This window comes from Octopus sinensis, linkage group LG3 (assembly GCF_006345805.1).
Source record: "Octopus sinensis linkage group LG3, ASM634580v1, whole genome shotgun sequence".
In the NCBI taxonomy this organism is placed as follows: Eukaryota; Metazoa; Mollusca; class Cephalopoda; order Octopoda; family Octopodidae; genus Octopus; species Octopus sinensis.
The window spans coordinates 66,771,710-66,790,012 of NC_042999.1; positions in this window are offsets into that span (position 1 = coordinate 66,771,710).

Here is an 18,303-nt window from a genome sequence, read left to right on the forward strand (position 1 = left end):
TGTAACGTTTGTCGATATTACTATCAAGAAAGATGATATATCTTGCTGAAATCATCCTAATAAGTGTCATCAGTATGATCTCTCTTTTACAGTTTCAATCCTTCTCTTAACCTATTTATTCAATATTTCGTTATTTGAGCTGCTACTCTCTAGAATACACTTTACATTTTAGTTTTCTCAGAATCGTGAAAATTTGGAATGTCCTATTTGAGATCCCGAGTCTGTGTAGATGTACATTAAGAACGTCTCTTCCACCTGTATTATCACCGTCACTTAAAACATAACGTTCTATGAAAATCATCAATTGGTTTTTCTAATATATTGATCACTGTCGTGAATTGAAAGTAGTAAATATTTTCGCAGGAGTAAACGTCTCGCATTTTTATTTTAAATAAAAGCGATGGTGTCTCTATTACAGCAATATCATGTTGAGTGTAAATCGCTTCATGGAATTCATCCAAATTGTCAAATAATTTAGAGCACTTAAATACATGAAAAACAGAACAATTAAAAAATACGTAGCAGTCAAATCAACTAATTTTGTGTCGTCTACAATAAAGATAAAAGTAGGAAGTTCAAACGACAAATTGGTATGGGTAATAGGTGACACAATAATGGAGTTATTTAGGATATTATAGAGAGATATATGCGTTGAGAGTAAATTGTTTTAAACGGTGGACACGTTGAACGTTGACCTGCGCAGTAGAAACAGCGTAAAGCAGGTTTAAAGAAAGAGATGAATCTAATGAATGTAGTAAGATGCAATGTATCTTTAAATTCGTTTTTAAATATAAAATGCTATTTAATGACTTTTCGTATTTTCTAATTTTAGCCGGTGAAGTGGCATGTCGATATGATTGCAAGCCTGAGCTTACGAGCAAGAATATTGCTCTTACTTATGAATCTATGGAGAAGTGTCGTCGAGAGCACTGCAAATGTCGATATAATTGCTATTATAAATATTTCCACAGACGAATGATATACCACTATGTAAAGTGTGCCAGGGCTTGTCCAGATCCAAAATAAAAAGGAAAGCAAAGGAAAACCAACGCAGCAGCCTGTACAGAGATTGAACTGCTTGCAAAGTTGATATTGTACTACATACATAATTGTCAAAATGATTCAGTAAAACGATGCTACGCACTTATTGGCCACATCGTCAAATGATTAACGGTTTCTGTCGATTTACAATGAACAAACTAGTAGATAATATTTCTGTGAATAACCATAGAGCGGCGTTGTATTTTAAAAGATTGAATAAAGAAAAATTACAAACATATCATCTGGTCTATTGGTGCTCTATCTTTGCTCATGTCCTGCATATGTGAACCTCCTTCAGCACTCTCGGTTTCACCTGGTAATGCCCGTTCATAACCTGTCGCTTTTTAATAGGTTATTGGAAATTCGCTTAAAATGAATAAACTATAGATGTATACAACCCTATTGTTGTTGTTGTTGCTTTCTCCAGGCAGCTGGGATTTGAACTCAAGGCGCAATGAATCGAAAAATATGCATTAAAATATATCTGCCGACGCGTCATTGTTTCTGTTACACTTCCACCTTTAGAGGAACACGAAATGAAGTATTTTGCTCAAGAAATGAGGGTGTCACCCAATCTAACCATCGTACATGTGCATCGCTGATCACTGGGAAACGTACCTTCGCACGTTAGGGATACTTACTGTGTAATAGACTGTGATGACGGCTTTAAGCGGCTCGGCTGACAAACTATAAAGTTAAAATAGTAGTTAAATTACCAGAATAAAATCGTTCAATTTTATCTTTTATCGATATACTTAATATTTAAAATAGCTGTTAAAATAGCAGTTATAGAACAGTTAAAATTGGAGAATACAGACTCTAAGATTTCTTGGACCCTTAGAGTAACCTTTTTCTTTTCAGCTAAGTGAAATGAAGCTGGCGGTAAATTTTTTAGATGAATTTGTTTGAAGTCAAAGCCTTCTAAAACGTTCCCCGTTTCTTAAAGTGATGAAACTGAAATTACCTTCAGCCAAATTAACTTCTATTGACCACACTTTTCATTTTCCGTTTATTCTTCTGCAACATTTGAAAGCGATTGACGTAATTGTGAAATGTGAGGCTATATAAAATCTGCAAATAATATATTCTTTTATTATTTTGTAAATCTTTGTCATTAACAGGTGCTTCATCCTCCCAAATTTTGATATAAATAAGGAGACCCCCCCACTTTGTTGATGCCCTATTCGGCAAAGATAATGTGTGATGTTCTAAAAACTGAATTTGTTTTTTGCTACAATCTCTTCAGTGTATTCCATGATCAGAATATTCAATAATAACAGTAACGTCATTTATACACGAAGCACTTATTTTGACAATTTGAATATAAATATTTTTCTGAACAAATTTTGATGTACCGAATGTATTGTTTGAAGAAATAAATAAAACTCTAAGACACAAAATCTGTAGAAACAGCTTCGAAGATCGGTAAATAACCTTAGAAACGCAAAAATTTGGCCGGCAAGCCGCTGCAAATTATCGAGACTCTTAACACTAAAATTCTGGCTACCTGTGCCATTAAGTTGCATGACCCCTGATAACAGATACGGTCTTTATAAGAAAGATCATCAGCAGCAGCATCAGTAGCATCATCATCATCGCAAAAAGTGTTGTCAGACTTTAGCAAAATTAAGGTGTTTGCATTCAGCGTCTATACCCATAATACATTGCCATGAAGAATGTTATAATTTTGCAGAAGCTATGGCAAATAACTTTAAATTCTTCAAAACCAGAGTTCCATCAAAGAAATTATTTTCTCCAGGATAATCGGTTATTTTTTTCTTTACTGGATAATGATCTATACCACTTTAAATCTGTGTGATGTGACAGAAAAATGTCTGTAATTTTATCCTCAATTCGGTGTGGAGACACACACACACTCACACGCACATACACACACACACTGGCACACACACACAAGCGTGCGCGCGAACTTCAATTTCAAAGCGGATCAACGGTTCATCTGGAGTCATAAGCTCCTGAGGCCGGTTTACCAAACTATGTGGTGTCTCTATCGCTACTCTCTGAACTGAACTCCGTATTGTCGCCGAGTTACCTATTTTTCCCAACTGTTTGGACTGTAGCAACGTGAAATGAATTGCTGAGGCCAAGAATACGATGCTTCGCCGACTCCAATAATCCAACCCAGAAGATTGCAATCAAGATTGCAAAACACTAAGTTACACACCTTGTGTGTGTATGTGTATACATATATGAATATATTATGTATACACATAATATACACGTGAAAGCACGTGGTTGGATATATATAAAAAAAACAAAAGAGTGAAAAGACTACAGAAGGCTTGTTTTATAAGGTTAAAGAATATATTTAAGTCGTTATGTTAGAAAAATGTTAGAAAATTTTGTGTATAGTAACATAGATTTGGGGGAAAGACCGGTTTTGTGTAAACTTTTCAATTTCTCAAATTTATTTACCTACATCGTGTCACGTCTTCATTATGAAGTGCAAAGAGAGTTCCAGGCAGGGGGAGGTAATAAGGGATTTCTTCTAACATTCTTATACAGAGAAACTTATCTCATTAAAAAATAAATAAATAAATAAATAAAGTGATTATCTCCCTTATTCGGGAAGAAATCCCTTATTACCTCCCCCTGCCTCGAACTTCTTTTTGCACTTCGTAATGAAGGCATGACACGATGTAGGTAAAGAAATTTCAGAAGTTGAAAAGTTTACACGAAACCGGTTTTTCTCCAAAGACTATGTTACTATACACAAAATTTCCTAACATTTTTCTAACATAACGACTTAAATATATTCTTAAACCTTATAAAACAAGCCTTCTGTAGTTTTTTCAATCTTTTCTCTTATATATATATATATATATATATATATATATATATATATATATATATATATATTTATATATATGAATATATATACATACATATATATATATATATGTGTGTGTGTGTGTGTGTCTATATATATATATATATGTGTGTGTGTGTCTCTCTCTCTTTCTATATATATAACATTTACTTGTATATAACAATACAAGGCTAACAATAACGTTTAGAATAGTTAAGAACTGAACGTATTCTCACGGAAGGGTCGGAGGTTATAGCTCAGCACCACTCAATATTGTAAATACGTGGTCTCGTTTATATCAAACACACATATATATATGGTGATTACATATAATTTCTTTTGTAGAAGAAAACCCAAAACCAGGACTGTTCTACTGGTCCCGTTACTTGATGGTGGTACCGGTTGGTTCCCCTGCTCGCAATTTATCTGATGTAGCTCTGCCTCAAAAACAAGCCAGAAGAAATGTCGTCTTAGTGTCAAAATTATTGCGGTAGAGTCCATTCAAACGGACAGACATGTTGAAGTGGATACGAATAATACTTGCTTTATATATATATATATATATACGATGTGTTTCTTTCAGTTTCTTTACTCGGTGGCGGGAGTCGGAGCCTCCACGGGCACCCCGGGAGGTCCCTCTCCTCTCCCGCAACCTGCACGTCACCTGGTGGGCAACTACCGTTGCTCACCTTCCTCTTCCTCTTTGTCGAGGCCGACCCCTCAACAACCTCCTCCACCTCTCACTGCAATGGGAGAGCGGAGGGCATCTTCACCTTTCCCTGCTCCGGGGCCTTACTACAGACCCTTGGGCAGCCTTTTTTAATGTGCGCCAACTCCAAGCACGAATGACACTTGAGGTGGGGGTGACCCTCAAGTATCGCTGGATACCTGGAGCCAGCCATTTCCAAAAAGTCAGGGAAACTAATTTCACCCGCGGCCACTGGGGTCCATAGAGTCAAAGTAACCTTTGCACCCTCCCAGCTGACTGCAGGCGTCACCTTCACGTCTGAGAGTCTGGGACTACTATCCCACAGACCCACCGGATGGCATATGCGATCCACCCCGCTTCGGTGCCCGGGGACAGCCCACATACCCAAGTTCGTATCACCTTCTTCCCACTTATTGTGGGAAGAAACAAAATTTCTTCGCCTTGCAGGGGCTGGCTAGCCACACCACCAGCTTCCTCAGGGGAGTCAAACAGCATCCACACCGTGGATATTTGACTCTCCTGGCTATAAAGTATTTTTTAGCTTGAAAACACCTTGCCAGTTCTTTTTCTATGATACCCCTATCGCAGGGGGTGATGGCATGAAGCGACCTAGAATAGATCCGTATTACCACCGTTCTCCTCTCAAGGCTTTCAATCCATTACTTAGGTGGGACAACCTCCCACTCTAAGGCACGTTTTGTATTTGCCATGTTAAAAATCAGTTCACATGGAGAAAGAAAGTCCAAATAAATTAGAAGAAGTCCAAAAAGAAATAAACAAGTCAGTCCAAATGAATAAAAATAAAAATCCAAAAGAAACGTGAAACGTGAAAACAGTTCCAAAGAAAAAAAAATACAGAAGGATAGTGAAAAGAAAAACAGTTCACACAGCGAACATCAATGACCAACAGGTACTCCTGGCCAACTTCGTAGGTTCAATGGTAATCCAACAAGTTTCAATGGCAAAGTCCAATACGGTCGAGCGAGGATACGCCCACATTTTTTTCCAATACAACAGAACAACAAACAGCTGTCCCGACAGCAGGCACAATTACCCCGGAAATAGGCGAAATTCATCAACAAACAAACAATTACTATTTGACAAATTACACCCAGCTCAAACGAAAACAAAACCACCTAGCTCGACGACCTTATGCCGCTGTTGTTCTTTTTTCTTTCAGTTAAATATTGGATGGAGCCAACACACTCACGTCCACCTCGGTTCCCCGTAATAAGCAACACCAACGCGCATGTGCGGGAAGCAAGCTACTTACCGCACAGCCACTCTTACGCCTTTATTTATTCGCATTACAAAAATTTTACATTATAATATTTTCTGAAAGTCAACTATAGCAAAGATTTCATACCAAGACATCAACGACGACATCAAATTTTCTATATAAGTGTGTACCTTAAATGACTTCGATTACTCTGTATGTTTTAAGGAATTACATTCTCTCTCATATGCACACGCACACGCACACACATATATAAAAAAAGATGTATGCATATGTATTCATCTATGTGTAAATGAAGGATGTGTATGTGTGTGAGACAGAGAGAGACCGAGCGAGTGCCGCTTACACATACATGACAAGACACATCTTCACTCACTCAGTCTCTCTCATTCTCTCTCTCACACGCAGGTCCATTTCACATACACGTACATACCCCCCACACGTCCATTTCACATACACGTACATATCCCCCCCCCCACACACACACACACGCCCATTTCACATACATGTATATACCCACACACACACACGTCCATTCCACATACACGTACATACATCTCTTCTCTTTCTTCTCTCTTTCACTTTCTGCTCTCACTTCAAAGCAAACGTCGTGGTTTCATTTTCTCTTCTCTTTCAATTTCAGCTTTCTTCAAAGCATAAAGAAATAATTTTTGAAAAGGAACTGAGTTGCCAATTTTGACGAATAGAATATCAAAAATTCAGTAATAGTTTGGCCAGTAAAGTACCTTATTTGCATTTACATATTTGCATTACAAAAATTTAACATCTGTCTATAATTCAAGTATCCTAAACGAAATTGTATACCAAGACGACGACGACGTCACATTTTCTATATGAGTGTGTGCCTTAAAAGACGTCCATTTCTCTATAAATTATGAGGAAATATAATCACTCACTTTCTCACATGCAAACGCAGACACACAGAAAGATAATGTGTGTGAGAGAAATAAATAGAAAGAGCGAGAGCGGGAGAAAGGTAGTGAGGACCACTTACACATACATGCAAAAAATTACATACAGGAAAACACACATTTCATTCATTCTCCCTCTCTTTCTTTCTCACTCTTTCATACGCACACACCTACGCATGCGCACACACACGTCTATTTCATATACACGTACATACATCTTTCACTTTCTCCTCCCTTTGCATTTCTGCTCCCATTTCAAATCATATGTCGCGTTTTCACTTTCTCCTCTTTTTCAATTTCTATTCTCTTCAAAGCATAAGGATATAAAAAAAATCCATACGGAAATTAAAGAACAATCATATGATCTACCATATGAAACACTCAACAACGTTCCTGCTTCAAAAGAAAGGTTGCCGTAAAACATCATACTTTCGCTCACACACACACACACACACACACACACACACATACACATACACACACACATACGCACACTACGTAAAACTTCTTTATGAATTATGTTATTTCTTGCTATGTGCACGCGCAAAATTACTGCCGAAATCCAATTGAAATCACGTTTTTCTATTCTGTAATTTGTGAATTCTCTCTCTATATATATATATTTACATACATACTCAGAATCGCACGTATGCTTGGACACATGCACTAATCTTACAAATGTGTGTGTGTGTGTGTGTATGTGTGTGGTGTGTGTGTGTGTGTGTGTGTGTGTGTGTGCGCGTGTTTGTGCGCGTGTGTGTGCGCGTGTGTGTGCGTGTATATGTATCTCTCTATGTAGTGGTGTTTCCCTTTTTCTTTGAAAATGCATGCAAGGAGATAATGGCCAGGATCTTTACCTGTAATCTCAATAATTACTATTTTGAAGGTTTATAATAAAACTTTCATTGAAATAAACAAGTGATAAACAACTCGGAATGTATTGTATTTGTGACAGCTTGGCTTAGGATTCTTATATAAGAGCATTGTTACCTTCTACACCACATACGAAGAAGCACTTACTGGTAAGTTTCATTCTTCCTATCTTCATATCTGTATTTATATTTTACTGTCTCTCTATGTATCTTTCTGCTTGTCTCTGTCTGTCTCTATCTATCTATCTATCTATCCATCTATCTATCTCTTTATCTACATCCTTTATTTTCTTTAGTCTTTAGACTGCAACCCTAGCAGTTTAACATAAGCAGTTCGCCCACACTACTGAGCACCAGACTAACTGCATCCTTCTCAGTTGCCGAATTGTTAAATTACTGTGACATAAATAAACCATCTCTGGTTATCAAGTGTTGGTGCAGGACAGACAAAACACACACACACATTTCTGTGTTACATGCAGGGCTTCCTCACCATTTCCTTATTCACCAGAAATGGGGCGGTGGCCCTTGGGTATTGTAGGATACCCTTTCCCAATTAATGCAGTTGACTGAACTCGAAGCCGTGTACTTCCAGAGCTACAAGTCTTCAATGAACGAATATCCAGATTTATTGTATTTATTTTGTCAGTAATGACTATAGATTATGTGAAAATCCACTAATACGGATCGAATGTCATACACAGACTAGAGAAATTGAGTACACCTTTGCATCATAAACCCAAGTTATATCTAGAGCTTCGGGGATAATTTGAAACAGAATCTAGGTATTCTGGACGTACTTCAATACTTATCGCGTTTTAATATGTGACCCGTCTATTTAGAAATATGTGTTTGACATTCATATCAGCAATGACGTGGCGAGAACGTTAAATGTTTCAAGTTCAGTGGAAGTAAAGTTAGTCAGTTTCTGATACGTTATTAGTATGAAGGAATCCCCGGAGATACGTATATAGAATTGCTGGATGCAATTGTTAAACATGCTGTAGAGATATATAACAAACTGCATGAATGTCAAATGATAAGAAACCACTGTATAAGAAAATATAAGTGACAAACATATTTCAAGAAGTTACTTGTTACTCCAGTTGGTTGTATAAGGTTATATTTAGGGGCTCATATACCCGCGTTTGGATGTAGATTTAAGATATATGAAGTAAACAGATCTGCCACAGATGTTAAAGTAGCGACCATATTATGTTGTAAATAAGTAAAAAATGGTTACATAAGTTCTATGTACACACGAGGCACTAAATTTCATTTTTTATTTTGTTGTTAAATACATGTAGACTTCTGATTCCTGCCACATTTCTGATGCTAATTTCCAATCCGATATCTAAGTACCTCTAATCACGTCCATACTTTCTGTAACCGATAACCATTTTTCATTTTTTTCCTGCCGTTTCTATTATGAAAGCCATCTAAACGGCTTTTCCGTGTTACGTTTTATGATAAGTATACTTAGATAATTAGTAAACATGAATGTCTTTCCCCCTTTACTAAGGAACTTCCTGTTTTTAAGTGAAACTTTGGTGTTTCCTTTTCCGTTGTCCCTTGTAGGTTGACATGAATCTCTCTCTCTCTCTCTCTGCAGGAACCAACAAGAATCTCCTATCATATTTAGGTTGAAATTATGTTGGTATCTGCTTTCCATAACTGAGATCTGTTGGTCTACGCGCTTACCATGCTCGTCACTTACCACTCGACTGTAGGTCGGAAAGAAGATGAGAATGTAAAAAAAGCATTTTCAAAGACATTCTGTATCCCAAGTTTTCTTAATATTTAAGCATACTTTCTACGAGTTCACAATTGGTTTTAGTTTTGGAAATTTCAAGAAGATTTTTCACAGAAATGTTGAGTCGTTGATTACATTGCGAATCTGTGGTCCAATGAAAACTCCAGCTTCTAGCTTAGCAACTGCCAATATTCCTTTGAATTTATCCTTTCGATATTAGAATCTTTCGGAAATTTTTCACAAGATCAAGTTGAATGTGAAATGGTGGAAGATGTACTTTATGAAGGTCAGTAAGTGCTGAGCTTTTCATATTGTATTTACCAATAACATGTTTAGCTCTAGTTGGCTAATCATGTTTCTGGAGAAGTTCTTGTAATTACTGCTGTCCCATAGACACAAAAACGCATATGTTTTGTGTAGACCAACTATAACCCAAAAAGTAATGATACAATTTTAAGGTCGACACATTATTCTAAATACAATCTTTATACTTCGTGAATCTTAGCAGCAGTTCGATTGTGCAGTAATGCTGCTTCAAGCCTAGCTTTAAAAGAGTCAATGAACATTCACCATTCTTTTCAGACATAGCGAATGTTAAATCCTTTCGTTCAGACCACTGAAGTCGTGGCAGAAAGAAACGTCTTCGTCCCGTATGTGATATGATGGAAACTGCAAATGGCGATGGCGTATACGGGAAATTTGGCGCTTGGTTGGAGAAGATTCCATTCTTGAAATCTGGAACCAAGCAAGTCTGCCTCTCAATATTAGTAACTTCTCTTGACCAATCTCAGGAAGTATTGACATCTGGAACATATAGGCCATCTATCTCTATTTCTACATTACTATCAGAATCTTCAGATGAACTCCTCTCTGTTGCTGTTGCTGGTGGAGCGGGTGGTTTCATCATGTGATACCCGTTTTATTGCTGATTTGCAATTTGAATAAAAGATTTAATGTATTAGTTTCTTTGAGACTTAATATTTGTCAAACACAAACCATATTCATTGATGTGGTTTTGCAGCTTACGCAAAACCCTAGGGATTGAGATCTGCATAGCTTTCTTTTACTGTTCATCCAGGCTATTAACAACGAATTGCATTGTGCACGGCAATATGTGGATCCCAGTTCTACTTTTGTTGTCCTAACTTAATGTTAAAATAATATTTGTAGGTAAGTTTAATGTTTGTGGATATGTTTCTCAGATGTATATTGTTTATAGATATAGCAGGAGCTGTCCATAGTATATATATACTAATACAATTGTTTGTTTGTATTCCACCTGCCTTCGTCTTTTGTTTATTTTCATAAAGCTTCTAGTTATACACACACACACGCACACACACACATATATATATATATATATATATATATATATATATATATATATATAACTAATGTAGGATAAAATGTTTTTGGAGAAAAAAATGTTATCAATGGCCTGCATATCAAAAAATTCCTTTAAAGGTTAAATTCATAAACAACTTATAAAATAAGGGCAAAAGAAAAATACTAATGCCAAATATGCCGAAAAAAAGACAAAATTGTCAATAACCATTATAATCTATGCGTCTTGAAACATGTCGATGTTTCGAGATGCATAAATTATAATGGTTATTGACAATTTTGTCTTTTTTTCGGCATATTTGGCATTAGAATTTTTTCTTTTTGCCTTATTTATAAGTTTTATATATATATATATATATATATATATATATATTTTATATGTATATATAAATATACATATATATGTGGACATATACATACAAACATTATGCCTATGTATACATATACATCATTATATATCTATATATGTGTGTTTACGTATGTATATATATATATATATATATATGTTGGTATTTATAAATTTTACAGGTTCAACATGAATTCTATACTCTCCTTCATCTTCTTGGGAATTTACATGATGATTGCCCTGACCGAAGGTAAGAACACTGGTCACCCATTCGTTAAGTGATTTTTCGACCCTTGTCTATTTGCGCATCCAAATCTAATTTTGGTGCAGGATTTACATAATCAATTTTCTGAGAATTACAATTCATACAAGTATGCTTTCTTAAAAAATTCCCTATATATGAGATTCATTTTATAGATAAGATATATCTTAATATAATCCTTAATCAATCCCTTCAGTTCAGTTTGTTCCCTTCATTCTTATTGCTTCCTATTCATGTCTGCTTCAACAGACCACATCTCAATATTCACTTCGAGCAATTTCATCTCACCAATAACATCGTAAATTTATTCTGCTACGATTCCTTGCATTCCATTCGACGAAATTCCTCTGCTCTATCCTTTCATTGGTCGAAATCACACAATTACCGATTGTTCCTTTAGGTTGGACTTAGTTCTCCATAAGTGCGATTGCGATTATCACACGGCTATGTAAATACCACATTTAGAACTAAACATAACATACTGAAACACATAATAAACTCTCAGTTTGATGCACAGACATACATGTATCCACACCCACACAAACACACACAGACACATACAGACACACACTCACACACACACATGCAATCGCACACATACATTACACATACACTCACACGACATACACCACACAAGTATACTAAGCAAAAATTCATCTTTTATTAAAACTCTTAATGCAACACGGAACCAAAATGTGCCTCTTCTGATTAAATGCAGATGAATGTTGGTTACGCTGCCCTTTTCATGACTCTCAAAACCCGTCGTTCATTTCTACATTGAGCGTTATTCATTTTGTCTTTACTGGAATGCGTACCAAATAATCGATTATTACAGACCAAGATTCCATTGCCAATTGCAGTATCACATATATGATGGACACCAAAATAAAGAATAAGTTTTTTCATGGTTTTGAGCATTTCCTCATTCTCAGAGACTATTTCCAAAGATATAATCACTGGAAACTCTTATTCTAAGAAGAAACACATTCCCTCTTATACACAATTGAAAACATATCAGTCCAATATCAAAAACGATGTAATGCATTTTATAAGAATGCTTAATCATTTCCTTCAGTAGAAACCTCAAGAACGCTGTTCTATCTGTCAAACAGTTCTAAATGAATCTCATGAAATCACTGGGTACCATATATTTGTTATAGATGTCATCACTATGATCTTTCTTTAACAGATTCAATCCTTCTCTTAACCTATTTATTCAATATTTCGTTATTTGAGCTGCTACTCTCTAGAATACACTTTACATTTTAGTTTTCTCAGAATCGTGAAAATTTGGAATGTCCTATTTGAGATCCCGAGTCTGTGTAGATGTACATTAAGAACGTCTCTTCCAGCTGTATTATCACCGTCACTTAAAACATAACGTTCTATGAAAATCATCAATTGGTTTTTCTAATATATTGATCAGTCGTTGAAAGTGAGTAAATAATTTTCGCAGGAGTAAACGTCTCGCATGTGTATATTATATAAAAGCCATGGTGTCACTATCACAGCAATATATTGTTGATTGTAAATCGCTTCATGGAATTCATCCAAATTATCAATTAATTTAGAGCACTTAAATTCATGAAAAACAGAACAATTAAAATCATAGCAGTCAAATCAACTAATTTTGTGTCGTCTACAATAAAGATAAAATTAGGAAGTTCAAACGACAAATTGGTATGGGTAATAGGTGACGGAATAATGGAGTTATTTAGGATATTATAGAGAGATGTATACGTTGAGAGTAAATTGTGTTAAACCTTGTACACGCTGAACGTTGACCTGTGTAGTAGCAGATTTAAAGTAAGAGATGAATCTAATGAATGTAGTAAGATGCAACGTATCTTTATCTTCGTTTTTAAATATCATAAGATGCTATTTAATGACATTTCGGATTTTCTAATTTTAGCCGGTGAAGTGGAATGTCCATTTGATTGCCAGGCTGAGCTTAAAAGAAAACATATTGCTCTTACTTATGAGTCTATGCAGAAGTGTAATCAAGAGCACTGCAAATGTCGATACATGTGCTATAAAACACATTATGGAAAAATAACAATGGATGATTATAAGAAGTGTGCTGCTGGGTGTCCATGAATTATATTCGCCGTTTGTTTATTGTATACAATTCACGAAATAAAATTAATGATATATGATATTATAAGCAATAATTTTGAAGAGAAAATGAATATAGACCACTGACCAAACCGATGAAAATATCTCTTGCATATCAGTTGGGTTTCTATATCTGTTCTTCATAAAATTCATTCTTAAAATACCAAATATATCTAGGAATATGAAAACATTCTTGATTTATAATTGTCTGGTGGTATTACTTCATTTCTATAAAATGTTACTTACTAATACTAGAAACATCACTCTGCTGAACACTTGTTGCATATTAAAGATTACTGTTGAATAATTGATAAATTGATCAGTCATTTTATCTAATTAATCTTAATGCCAGGATAAAAAGTAAGTTGCACATTATATATGAGACAAGCAATAAATTATAGTCACTACATAATTTTTCTTTGTTTCAGTAAATTTGACTTACAGCTGTTTCTTATGATAGCTACTGGAAACAGCTGCATGTCAAATTTATTGCAATAAAAAATCATATGTAATCACCATTATTTATATCTTGTCTTGCATATATCGCTGTGTGTAAAAAGCAGTAAAACCATGGATTTACAATATAGAGTGGTGATGAACTATAACCTCCGATCATCCAATGACAATACATGCATTTCTTTACTATTGTAAACGATATTGTTAGCCTGGTGTGTTAACAGAGATATTATGAAGTATTATTCCTTACAAGTAACTGTATATATATATATATATATATATATATATATATATAGATATATATATATATATATATATATATATATATAATATATATATATATATATATATATATATATATATATATATATATAATATATATATATATATATATATACACAGATATATATATACATATATATTCGGTTAAGTAATTGAGATTCTAGTGAATTCTAAAGAATTCACATGAATATGGTCCTTAACTAGGATGCACCGGATATCTATATGGTGTTAACCATACGACAAGTGGGGTGATTATAAATAGGAAAAAAGCAACAAGAATGGATTAAAATCTCGGTACGATCGTTTCGTACGAGGACATCTTTAATAAGCTACAAAAAATGCAGTGAATACAGATGGCTCGTACTCGTCAGCCGAAAAAATATCAGAGAATTCCCAAACATCAAAAGGGGTAGATACAAAAGAGGTTGTAAGATTAACTGCATTGAAGAAAGTTCGATTCATGGATATCCGATGAAAGGTTTTAAACCTATAGAATTTATGCATGTCTACATATAGCTCATATTGAATATTTGATCAAGTTGTATGAAGAAATTTTCGGATACAGTCATGCAAAATTTCTGAAAATCCGAGTAAGAGGCAAAGTGACTGCCACATCATGTAGAGGAAAGTCTGAGTAAAAACATAGTGACTGTCATATCGTGTAGAGGAACAGATTGTTATTGAAATTTACAAGAATCGCAGATAAGTTCGATTTTTTGGAGATCCGATGAAAAAGTCTTGAACTTCCAAAATTTGTGTATGTCCTTATAGTTCGTAATCCAGTTTTGTGGAGAGATTTAGGGTACAATCATGCGAAAATATCAGGGAGTCCGAATGAGAAGCAAAAATGACAGTCTTATATTGTAGTGGTTCAGGTTGTTAATGAAATTTTCAAGAATCACAGAAAGAGGAGGAAGTGGGTAGGAATTTAATCAGTTACTGCTATTTAAGCTGTCAAAGAGAAAGGAAAGGGGAAGCTAAGGGGATGGGCACAATTTAATACTAACAAAAAAGTCTAAGTTTGTTTGGAACAAATTCGAACTGAGGTCAACAATTTATTTCTTTATTTATAAATGTTACTATTAATAGATTGTCAGGTTACAAAGAGGTCATTAGAAAGGAAAGAAAAAATTGGGTTGTTTTTAAATGAAATTAAACTATTATATTAGTATTATACTAAACTATAATACATACATAATGTTTTTAAATGAAATTAAACAATTATATTATTATTATACTAAACTATAATACACTACACTATATTATATTATATTATTTTGATATATTATATCACATCACAATACACTACGATAGGTCTGGTATTAGCAGAATTAATTTTTAAAGTTTAAAAGAAATTAAGAGAATTAACTAACTAATATTTGTAATGGGATAAAAAATAGACTAAGAAATGGAGATAAAAATAGAGCAAAATTTAATTTATTAATAATATGGTCCAATAGAAAATCAAATAATTTAAGTCAATAAGTATTAAATAGTACCATCAGAGAGAGAAAAAATTATAATCATAGCTAGTTAGAACTTATCTTTCCAGTTAAATATATAATATACTATGTAGGAGTGATATGTAAGTCAAAATGAATTTTATGTAAAATGATTCCAGTATACAGTTATCAATTGAGATATGATTTAAAATATCATTTAAAATATTTAAGAGTCTTAAACCGAGCATGTATACAAGATATTTCCAAGTTCAATTCTGCTGTTTAATTGAATTTCTCCATTATTTTTATACATTAGTATTTCAAATGCTTCCATGGAGCAAAGTTGGCAGCCTACTCTGCTATTTTTATAGGGTTTTGCTCTTCTGACTAATTCCCAATTAAGGTTATATTTGATATTATTGTTTTTTAGTTCCCAAATTTTACTAGAAAGAGTAGTGCTATCAGCCTTATGACGTAATTTAAAAGATGAGAGATGGTTATTCAATCTCTGTTTAAAATTTTAAATTCCTACCCCCTTCCTCCTCTTTCTGTGATTCTTGAAAATTTCATTAACAACCTGAACCACTACAATATAAGACTGTCATTTTTGCTTCTCATTCGGACTCCCTGATATTTTCGCATGATTGTACCCTAAATCTCTCCACAAAACTGGATTACGAACTATAAGGACATACACAAATTTTGGAAGTTCAAGACTTTTTCATCGGATCTCCAAAAAATCGAACTTATCTGCGATTCTTGTAAATTTCAATAACAATCTGTTCCTCTACACGATATGACAGTCACTATGTTTTTACTCAGACTTTCCTCTACATGATGTGGCAGTCACTTTGCCTCTTACTCGGATTTTCAGAAATTTTGCATGACTGTATCCGAAAATTTCTTCATACAACTTGATCAAATATTCAATATGAGCTATATGTAGACATGCATAAATTCTATAGGTTTAAAACCTTTCATCGGATATCCATGAATCGAACTTTCTTCAATGCAGTTAATCTTACAACATCTTTTGTATCTACCCCTTTTGATGTTTGGGAATTCTCTGATATTTTTTCGGCTGACGAGTACGAGCCATCTGTATTCACTGCATTTTTTGTAGCTTATTAAAGATGTCCTCGTACGAAACGATCGTACCGAGATTTTAATCCATTCTTGTTGCTTTTTTCCTATACATATATACATAATATATATATATATACATATATATATATATATACATATATATACACATATATATATATATATGTATATATATATATATATATATATATTATATAATTAGGGCTTAGTAAAATAAATTACTTTGCCACATACTGAACTTTCTAGAAATAGCAGCCCAAAAGGTTTTTTAGCCATTTCCACTACTTAAAGAAAATTTCTCTCAGATAATGTTTACTCAATGTTTATACATACTGAATACTTGGTGAAATTGATTAGTAACTAATTAATTTTACCCTCAATTGTTGATATATATATATATATATATATATATATATATATATATATATATATATATATATATATATATATATATATATATATATATATATATATTCATACACACACACATACAAATAACTCTGCTGTAATATATTCATATATGTATACACATACACACAAGGTGTGTAACTTAGTGTTTTGCAATCATGATTGCAATCTGCTGGGTTGGATTATTGGAGCCGGCGAAGCATTGTATTCTTGGCCTCAGCAATTCATTTCACGTTGCTTTAGTTCTGACAGTTGGGAAAAATATGTAACTCTGTGATAATCCGGAGTTTAGTTCAGAGTGTAGCAATACAGACACCAAAGGATCTGATAAACCGGCCTCACGAGCTTATGGCTCCAGATGAACCGTTGATCCGCTTTGATATTCAAGTGTGTGCGTGTGTGTGTGTGTGTGTGTGTGTGTGTGTGTGTGTGTGTGTGTGTGTGTGTGTGTGTGTGTGTGTGTGTGTGTGTGTGTGTGTGTGTGTGTGTGTGTGTTTGTGTTATGTATATCCACGCCAACACCTGTACACACCGAATTTCGGATAATTTTACACATACTCTTCTGTCACTTCTCATAGATTTAAAGTAGTATAGTAAAGAAAAAATAACCGGTTATCACGGGGAAAGTAATTTTTTTTATGGAACTCTGGTTTTTGAAGAATCCAAAGTTATTTGCCACAGTTTCTACAAAATTATAACATTCTCCATGGCAATGTATTATGAGTATAGACGCTGATTGCAAACACCTTAATTTTGCTAAAGTCTCTGACAAAATTTTGCATACAATCATGGACTAAAATACTTGAAGGAACTGTAGTATGTCTACTGTTATTCATCATCGCTCTATCAATCATAAGCTTCCTGATACTCACAGAGAATCTTATGAGTTTTTTCAGGCTACACAAAAATATTGATGGCTGTCAAAATTGCAGTAGGTGCCAGTACACTTCCGTGAGAACTAAACTTCACTGTTGACGTGTAGTTGACAAAATCTGTAATTTAACTTATCAAAATCTGAGGTCCTCAAATAAATAGAGAATAGCCGCAAAGCAAATAATCTCATATCACAGATTAAACCGAATCAAAAGCCTGCTACAATACGGACCTTAGAAAATGATAAACGCATCTTCATCAAACGCTATACTAAATTGACCTTTGTATAAGGACGTC